The 10,584-nt window shown below is 47.5% G+C and overlaps 1 long non-coding RNA gene across 1 annotated transcript; it reads right to left on the bottom strand.

Annotated features, from left to right (window-relative positions):
• Window positions 1-9,391: 9,391 nt before the first annotated feature.
• On the bottom strand, window positions 9,392-10,377 carry LOC125556539. The gene is made up of 2 exons (XR_007305122.1): window positions 9,780-10,377; window positions 9,392-9,668 (listed from the first exon to the last, which is right to left on the bottom strand). It is a non-coding gene; the product is annotated as an uncharacterized LOC125556539 (long non-coding RNA).
• Window positions 10,378-10,584: the final 207 nt, after the last annotated feature.

Consider the following 10,584-nt stretch of genomic DNA (forward strand, 5'->3'; position numbering starts at 1 on the left):
GAACCCTAAAGGGGGGCGCCCCCCTTGCCTTGGGGGCAAGGCAACCCCCCTGGCCGCCGCCCCCTCCTCAGATTGGATCTGAGGAGGCCGTCCCCCCTCTCCCTTGCCCCTATATATATGTGGGGGGTGAGAGGGAAGCCGCACCGAAGTTCTGGCGCAGCCCTCCCCCTCTCCCAAGTCCTCCTCTTCTCCCGCGGTGCTTGGTGAAGCCCTGCAGGATTGCCACGCTCCTCCTTCACCACCATGCCGTCGTGCTGCTGCTGGATGGAGTCTTCCCCAACCTCTCCTTCTCCCCTTGCTGGATCAAGGCATAGGAGACGTCACCGGGCTGCGCGTGTGTTGAACGCGGAGGCGTCGTGGTTCGGCGCTTAGATCGGAATCAACCGCGATCTGAATCGCTACGAGTACGACTCCTTCATCCGCGTTCTTGCAATGCTTCCGCTTAGCGATCTACAAGGGTATGTAGATGCACTCTCCTTCCCCTCGTTGCTAGATTACTCCATAGATTGATCTTGGTGATGCGTAGAAAATTTTAAATTTCTACTACGATCCCCAACAGTGGCATCATGAGCTAGGTCTATGCGTAGTTTCTATGCACGAGTAGAACACAAGGCAGTTGTGGGCGTCGATATTGTCAATTTACTTGCCGTTACTAGTCTTATCTTGATTCGGCGGCATCGTGGGATGAAGCGGCCCAGTCCGACCTTACACGTACTCTTACGTGAGACTGGTTCCACCGACTGACATGCACTAGTTGCATAAGGTGGCTAGCGGGTGTCTGTCTCTCCCACTTTAGTCGGATCGGATTCGATGAAAAGGGTCCTTATGAAGGGTAAATAGAAATTGGCATATCACATTGTGGTTATGGCGTAGGTAAGAAACGTTCTTCCTAGAAACCTATAGCAGCCACGTAAAAACTTGCAACAACAATTAGAGGACGTCTAACTTGTTTTTGCAGCATATGCCTTGTGATGTGATATGGCCAAAAGGATGTGATGAATGATATATGTGATGTATGAGATTGATCATGTTCTTGTAATAGGAATCACGACTTGCATGTCGATGAGTATAACAACCGGCAGGAGCCATAGGAGTTGTCTTAATTTATTTATGACCTGCGTGTCAACTTAAACGTCATGTAATTACTTTACTTTATTGCTAAAGCGTTAGCCATAGTAGTAGAAGTAATAGATGACGAGACAACTTCAAGAAGACACGATGATGGAGATCATGATGATGGAGATCATGGTGTCATGCCGGTGACAACGATGATCATGGAGCCCCGAAGATGGAGATCAAAAGGAGCAAAATGATATTGGCCATATCATGTCACTATTTGATTGCATGTGATGTTTATCATGTTTTACATCTTATTTTCTTAGAACGATGGTAGCTTAAATAAGATGATCCCTCACTAAAATTTCAAGAAAAGTGTTCCCCCTAACTATGCACCGTTGCGAAGGTTCGTTGTTTCTAAGCACCACGTGATGATCGGGTGTGATAGATTCTAATGTTCGAATACAACGGGTGTTGACGAGCCTAGCATGTACAGACATGGCCTCGGGACACATGCGAAACACTTAGGTTGACTTGACAAGCCTAGCATGTACAGACATGGCCTCGGAACACGGAAGACCGAAAGGTCGAACATGAGCCGTATAGAAGATACGATCAACATGAGATGTTCACCGTTGATGACTACTCTGTCTCACGTGATGATCAGACACGGCCTAGTCGATTCGGATCATGTTTCACTTAGATGACTAGAGGGATGTCTATCTGAGTGGGAGTTCATTAAATAATTTGATTAGATGAACTCAATTATCATGAACATAGTCTAAATTGTCTTTGCAAATATGTTGTAGATAAATAGCTCACGTTGTAGCTCCCTGTTTCAATACGTTCCTAGAGAAAGATTAAGTTAAAAGATATTGTAAGCAATGATGCGGACTAGGTCCATAGTCCGAGGAGTGTCCTCACTGCTACATAGAAGGCTTACGTCTTTGATGCACCACTCGATGTGCAAACCCCTACAACGTCGTCTGTGGATGTTGTGAACACCTGACAGACACATCCTGATGACTACTTGATAGTTTAGTGCACCATACTTTACGGCTTAGAATCGGGATTCCGATGACGTTTTGAACACCATAGAACATATGAGATGTTCCAAGAGCTAAAATTGGGATTTCAGGCTCATGCCCGTGTTGAGAGGTGTGAGACCTCTGACAAGTTCTTTTGCCAACAAGATGGAGGAGAATAGCTCAGCTAGTGAGCATGTGCTCAGAATGTCTGGGTGCTACAATCACTTAAATCAAGTGGGAGTTAAACTTCTGGATAAGATAGTGATTAGAGTTCTCTAGCCACTATCACTAAGCTACTAGATCTTCGTGATGAACTATGACATGCAAGGGATGGAGTTGATCCCGGAGCTTTTCGCGGTGCTTAAGACCGCAAAAGGTAGAAATCAAGAAGGAGCATCAAGTGTTGATGGTTTAACAAGACCACTGGTTTCAAGAAGGGCAAGGGCTAGAAGGGAAACTTCATGGATGGCAAACCAGTTGCCGCTCCAGTGAAGGAACCCAAGGTTGAACCCAAACCTGAGACTAAGTGCTTCTATTGTAAGGGGAACGGTCACTGGTAGCGGAATTACCCCAAATGCATGGTAGATAAGAAGGCTGGCAACTTCAACAATGTATATACGTGTTATTAATGTGTACCTCACTAGTACTCCTGGTAGCACCTGGGTATTGGATACCGGTTCAGTTGCTATTATTGGTGACTTGAAGCAAAAGCTACGAACTAAACGGAGACTAGCTAAGGGTGAGGTGACGATGTGTGTTGGAAGTGTTTCCAAAGTTGATGAGATCACCATCGCACGCTCCATCTGCCTTTGGGATTAGTATTGAACCTAGATAAATGTTATCAGGTGTCTACGTTGAGCATGAATGTGATTAGATCATGTTCATTGCAATACGGTTATTCATTTAAATTAGAGAATAATGGTTATTCTGTTTACATGAATAATACCTTTCATGGTCATGCACCCTATGTGAATGGTTCATTGAATCTCGGTCGTGGTAATACACATGTTCACGCCAAAAGATGTAGAGTTAATAATGATAGTACCACTTTCTCGTGGCACTACCGCTTAGGTCATATTGGCGTAAGATGCATGAAGAAACTCCATGTCGATGGATGTTTGGAGTCACTTGATTTTGAATCACTTGACACATGCGAGCCATGCCTCATGGGCAGGATGACTAAGACCCCGTTTTCAGGTACAATGAAACGGGCAAGTGACTTGTTGGAAATCATGCATGCTGATGCGTGTGATCCAATGAGAATTGAAGCGTGCGGTGGATATCGCTATTTTCTCATCTTCACTGACGATTTGGGTAGATATAGGTATATCTACTTATTGAAGCACAAGTCTAAAACGTTTGAAAAATTCAAGCGATTTCAGAGTGAAGTTAAGAATCATCATAACAATAAGATCATGTTCCTACAATCTGATCAAAAGGGGATTTTCTGAGTTATGAGTTTGGCAATCACTTAAGACATTGTGGAATTGTTTCACATTTGAAGCCACCTGGAACACCACAAGGTAATGGTGTCCGGACGTCGTAATCGAACACTATGAGATATGGTGCGATCTATATGTCTCTTATCAATCTACCGTTTTCATTTTGAGGTTATGCGTTAGAGACAGCTGCATTCACTTTAGATAGGACACCATCTAAGTTTGTTGAGACGACGCCGTATGAACATTGGTTTGGCAAGAAACCAAAGTTGTCGTTTCTTAATGTTTGGGGCTGCGATGCTTAAGGCTTCAGCCAGACAAGCTCGAACCCAAAGCGGACAAACACATCTTCATAGGATACCCAAAGGTGATAGTTGGGTATACCTTCTATCTCAGATCCGAGGGCAAATTGTTTGTCGCTAAGAAAGGTTCCTTTCTCGAGAAGGAGTTTCTCTCGAAAGAATTGAGTGGGAGGAAGATAGAACTTGATGAGGTTGTCGAACCTTTACTTCAACCAGAGAGTGATGCAACACAGAAAGATGTTTTCTGTGGCACCTACGTCTGTTAAAGAGGAAGTTAATGACAGTGATCATGAAGCTTCGGATCAAGTTGCTATCGAACCTCATAGGTCGACAAGGATATGTACTACTCCTGAGTGGTACAGTAATCATGTCTTAGATATCATGTTGTTAGACAACAATGAACCTACGAGCTATGGAGAAGCGATGGTGGGCCCGTATTCCGACAAATGGTTAGAAGCCATGAAATCCGAGATAGGATCCATGTATCAGAACAAAGTATGGACTTTGGTGGACTTGCCCGATGATCGGCAAGCCATTGAGATAAATGGATCTTTAAGAAGAAGACGGACGTGGGCGGTAATGTTACCGTCTATGAAGCTCGACTTGTGGGAAAGAGTCTTTTCACAAGTTCAAGGAGTTGACTACGATGAGAATTTCTCACCCGTAGCGATGCTTGAGTCCGTCGGAATCATGTTAGCATTAGTTGTATTTTTCAATTATGAAATCTGACAGATGGATGTCAAAATGAGTTTTCTTACCAGTTTTCGTAAGAAAGATTTGTATGTGATACAATCAAAGTTTTGTCGATCCTAAGGATGCTAAAAGGTATGCTGGCTCCAGCGATCCTTCTATGGACTAGAGCAAGCATCTCGGAGTCAGAATATATGCTTTGATGGAGTGATCAAAGCTTTTAGGTTTATACAGTGTTTGCTAGAAACTTGTATTTACAAGAAAGTGAGTGGGAGCACTACAACATTTCTGATAAGTATATGTGGATGACATATTGTTGATTCGAAATGATGTAGAATTTCTAGAAAGCATAAATGGTTGTTTGAAGAGTGTTTTTCAAAGGAGACTTGGATAAAGCTGCTTACATATTGGGCATCAAGATCTATAGAGATAGATCAAAACGCCTGATGATACTTTCAAAGAACGCACACCTTTACATGTTTTTGAAGGAGTTCAAAATAGATCAGTCAAAGAAGGGGTTCTTACCTGAGTTGTAAGGTGTGAAGTTGAGTAAGACTCGAAGATTGACCACGATAGAAGAAAGAGGAAGGACGAAGGTCGTCCCCTATGCTTTTGTCATAGGCTCTATACGGTATGCCATGCTGAGTACCGCACCAGATGTGTGCCTTCCCACATGTCTGGCAAGAGGGTACAGAGGTGATCTAGGAGTGGATCACCAGATAGCGGTCAAAATTATCCTTAGAGGAATAAGGAAATGTTTCTCGGTTATGGAGGTGATAAAGAGTTCGACGTAAAGAGTTACGTCGATGCAAGCTTAACACCTATCCGGATAGCTCTGAGTAGAGATACCGGATACATATAATGGAGCAACAATTTGGAATAGCTCCAAGTGGAACGTGGTAGCAGCATCTACGATATGACATAAAGTTTTGCGAAATTCATAGGGATCTGAATATGGCAAGACCCGTTGACTACAACCTCTCTCACAAACATAACATGATCAAACCCAGAACTCATTGAGTGTTAATCACATAGTGATGTGAACTAGATTATTGAGTCTAGTAAACTCTTTGGATGTTGGTCACATGGCGATGTGACCTGTGAGTGTTAATCACATGGCGACGTGAACTAGATTATTGACTCTAGTGCAAGTGGGAGACTGTTGGAAATATGCCCTAGAGGCAATAATAAATTAGTTATTATTATATTATATTTCATTGTTCATGATAATTGTTTATTATCCATGCTAGAATTGTATTGATAGGAAACTCAGATACATGTGTGGATACATAGACAACACCATGTCCCTAGTAAGCCTCTAGTTGACTAGCTCGTTGATCAATAGATGGTTATGGTTTCCTGACCATGGACATTGGATGTCGTTGATAACGGGATCACATCATTAGGAGAATGATGTGATGGACGAGACCCAATCCTAAGCCTAGCACAAAGATCGTGTAGTTCGTATGCTAAAGCTTTTCTAATGTCAAGTATCATTTCCTTAAACCATGAGATTGTGCAACTCCTGGATACCGTAGGAGTGCTTTGGGTGTGCCAAACATCACAATGTAACTGGGTGGCTATAAAGGTTCACTACAGGTATCTCCGAAAGTGTCTGTTCGGTTCGCATGAATCGAGACTGGGATTTGTCACTCCATGTAAACGGAGAGGTATCTCTGGGCCCACTCGGTAGGACATCATCAAAATGTGCACAATGTGATGAAGGAGTTGATCACGGGATGATGTGTTACGGAACGAGTAAAGAGACTTGCCGGTAACGAGATTGAACAAGGTATCGGGATACCGACGATCGAATCTCGGGCACGTATCGTACCAATAGACAAAGGGAATTGTATACGGGATTGATTGAATCCTTGACATCGTGGTTCATCCGATGAGATCATCGTGGAGCATGTGGGAGCCAACATGGGTATCCACATCCCACTGTTGGTTATTGACCGGAGAGTTGTCTCGGCCATGTCTGCATGACTCCCGAGCCCGTAGGGTCTACACACTTAAGGTTCGATGATGCTAGGGTTATAGGGAATACATGTACGTGGTTACCGAATGTTGTTCGGAGTCCCGTATGAGATCCCGGACGTCATGAGGAGTTCCGAAATGGTCCGGAGGTAAAGATTTATATATGGGAAGTCATCATACGGTCACCGGAATAATTCGGAGGTTACCGGTATTATACCGGGACCACCGGAGGGGTTCCGGGGGTCCGCCGGGAGGGTCTACCGGGAGGGTCCACCTGCCCCGAAGGGCCCTAGGGCTGTGTGTGGAGAGGGACCAGCCCCTTAGTGGGCTGGGCGCCTCCCCCCTAGGGCCCATGCGCCTAGGGTTTGGGGGAACCGTAAAGGGGGGCGCCCCCTTGCCTTGGGGGGCAAGGCAACCCCCCTGGCCGCCGCCCCCTCCTCAGATTGGATCTGAGGGGGCCGACCCCCCTCTCCCTTGCCCCTATATATATGTGGGGGGTGAGAGGGCAGCCGCACCCAAGTTCTGGCACAGCCCTCCCCCTCTCCCAAGTCCTCCTCTTCTCCTGCGGTGCTTGGCGAAGCCCTGCAGGATTGCCACGCTCCTCCTTCACCACCATGCCGTCGTGGTGCTGCTGGATGGAGTCTTCCCCAACCTCTCCTTCTCCCCTTGCTGGATCAAGGCGTAGGAGACGTCACCGGGCTGCACATGTGTTGAACGCGGAGGCGCTGTGGTTCGGTGCTTAGATCGGAATCAACCGCGATCTGAATCGCTACGAGTACGACTCCTTCATCCGCGTTCTTGCAACGCTTCCGCTTAGCGATCTACAAGGGTATGTAGATGCACTCTCCTTCCCCTCGTTGCTAGATTACTTCATAGATTGATCTTGGTGATGCGTAGAAAATTTTAAATTTCTGCTACGATCCCCAACAGTATGAAGATACCGACGATTAAATCTCGGGCCAGTAACATACCGATGACAAAGGGAATAATGTATGTTGTTAATACAGTTTGACCGATAAAGATCTTCGTAGAATATGTGGGAACCAATATGAGCATCCAGGTTCCGCTATTGGTTATTGACCGGAGAAGAATCTCGGTCATGTCTACATAGTTCTCAAACCCGTAGGGTCCGCACGCTTAATGTTCGATGACGATTTGTATTATATGAGTTATGTGATTTGGTGACCAAATGTTGTTCGGAGTCCCGAATGAGATCACTGACATGACGAGGAGTCTCGAAATGGTCGAGAGGTAAAGATTGATATATTGGATGATAGTATTCGGAAACCGGAAGTGTTCCGAAATGTATCGGGTACATATCGGAGTACCGGGGGTTACCGGAACCGCCTGGGGGAAGATATGGGCCATAGGAGGGAGGCACACCAGCCTACAAAGGGGTGGCGTGCCCCTCATAGATAAGGAGGCCGAATAGGACTAGGAGAGGGGCGGCGCCCCCTTAATGTTCGATGACGATTTGTATTATATGAGTTATGTGATTTGGTGACCAAATGTTGTTCGGAGTCCCGAATGAGATCACTGACATGACGAGGAGTCTCGAAATGGTCGAGAGGTAAAGATTGATATATTGGATGATAGTATTCGGAAACCGGAAGTGTTCCGAAATGTATCGGGTACATATCGGAGTACCGGGGGTTACCGGAACCGCCTGGCGGAAGATATGGGCCATAGGAGGGAGGCACACCAGCCTACAAAGGGGTGGCGTGCCCCTCATAGATAAGGAGGCCGAATAGGACTAGGAGAGGGGCGGCGCCCCCTTAATGTTCGATGACGATTTGTATTATATGAGTTATGTGATTTGGTGACCAAATGTTGTTCGGAGTCCCGAATGAGATCACTGACATGACGAGGAGTCTCGAAATGGTCGAGAGGTAAAGATTGATATATTGGATGATAGTATTTGGAAACCGGAAGTGTTCGGAAATGTATCGGGTACATATCGGAGTACCGGGGGTTACCGGAACCGCCTAGGGGAAGATATGGGCCATAGGAGGGAGGCACACCAGCCAACAAAGGGGTGGCGTGCCCCTCATAGATAAGGAGGCCGAATAGGACTAGGAGAGGGGCGGCGCCCCCTTAATGTTCGATGACGATTTGTATTATATGAGTTATGTGATTTGGTGACCAAATGTTGTTCGGAGTCCCGAATGAGATCACTGACATGACGAGGAGTCTCGAAATGGTCGAGAGGTAAAGATTGATATATTGGATGATAGTATTTGGAAACCGGAAGTGTTCGGAAATGTATCGGGTACATATCGGAGTACCGGGGGTTACCGGAACCGCCTAGGGGAAGATATGGGCCATAGGAGGGAGGCACACCAGCCAACAAAGGGGTGGCGTGCCCCTCATAGATAAGGAGGCCGAATAGGACTAGGAGAGGGGCGGCGCCCCCTTAATGTTCGATGACGATTTGTATTATATGAGTTATGTGATTTGGTGAACAAATGTTGTTCGGAGTCCCGAATGAGATCACTGACATGACGAGGAGTCTCGAAATGGTCGAGAGGTAAAGATTGATATATTGGATGATAGTATTTGGAAACCGGAAGTGTTCCGAAATGTATCGGGTACATATCGGAGTACCGGGGGTTACCGGAACCGCCTGGGGGAAGATATGGGCCATAGGAGGGAGGCACACCATCCCATAAAGGGGTGGTGGGCCCCTCATAGGGAAGGTGGTCGAATGGGACTAGGAGAGGGGCCAGCGCCCCCTTTCCTTCTCCCCCCCCTCTCTCTTTCCCCCTTTCCCCCTCCAGTAATAGGTGTTGAGAATAATAACCCATTCGGTTATTAGGGGATAATCCCCGCTATTTCCCACTCGTGCGGTTCCACATTACTAGCAACCGTCATGTCGGTTACAGCCTGGAGAGACACCTTCAGCGAACCGTCGCCTCCCTCGGAGGCAACCGTTCCATTGTATATAAGCTTCAATCATCAATAAATAATACGCAGTTGAATCATTTGTGGTATCTCTCGATCGTCTCTCTTTCAACACGTTACCAGCACGCTCCCGGCGGAGTGAATCCATCTGTGTGCCACTCGTTTATTGGACGACCTCAGCCCGGCGGAAACGCTTCCAAGCGGCAGCCTTGCATCATGCAGAGCAACGACATGAATCTCTCGATCTCTAATTAACTCTTCAAGGGCGATTCCTTGCAGGAAGTGAAGGAGAGAATGAGCAACAAGGGCATTGGCATCGGCTGATCCAAATTTCTCTTTATAGAACGTGAATCAACAAAAGGTACGATGCCTCACTTCATTACCATCTTCGCTGGACTGGTGGTAGCGCTCATCGCCATCTTCCCATCAGCGTCTAGCCTCGACCCTGCACTCGACTGAGCGACCGAAACCACCGGCTTCGCGTCCCGCGACGGAAACGCGGATCCGCGCAGATCGGTGGCGCCGGCCCTCTACAGGGTCGCCCTTCGGCATGCGCGTCATGAGCGGCTCCTCCGATGTCGCAGTCGTCGATGTTGATGCAGTCGCGCCAAGCGCCCCCGCCGCCCGGCTGCGCCCGCGCCACACCCGTGGCCGGGCCCCTGCGCGCCAGGCCTCGCCCGGCCCCGAGCTGCCGCGGCGCCCTCGCCGCACACTAGCACTCGCCGGCGCCTCGTGGCCTCCACCTTCACAGTGTCGAGCAGCCGCAGCCCGCCGTCGACCAACCGCACTGCCCGTGAGAGAACTTGGGGCCCAGCAGCGCTCAGGCCGTGCCTAATCCGCCTCCCCGGCGACTCCTCTGACGATGAATAGCGCGGCTGGAGTTCCTCCCGTCGCCCATGATGCGGGCGACCGGCCGTACCGTAGGTGCCTCCGAGGAAGAGCGCGGTTGGAGTCCCTCCGGTCTTGGTCATGTGGATTGGGGATCGAATCTACTCCTTCTGTGGATATCCCTGTCTACTCTTCCTTATCCGTTCGGTTGACCAAGTTGCCCGTGGCTGGGCTGCCCTACGTGGCATGTTTGCATGCGGTTGAGCCACAAGGAGCTCCTGCTAATTTACATTATTTGCTTAAATCTAACAGCAGTTCTAGCAGTGTAATTTTCCTGCTTTAGACCCTGTTAATTACTGC

The sequence above is a fragment of the Triticum urartu genome, chromosome 5 (assembly GCF_003073215.2).
Source record: "Triticum urartu cultivar G1812 chromosome 5, Tu2.1, whole genome shotgun sequence".
NCBI classification, from domain to species: domain Eukaryota; kingdom Viridiplantae; phylum Streptophyta; class Magnoliopsida; order Poales; family Poaceae; genus Triticum; species Triticum urartu.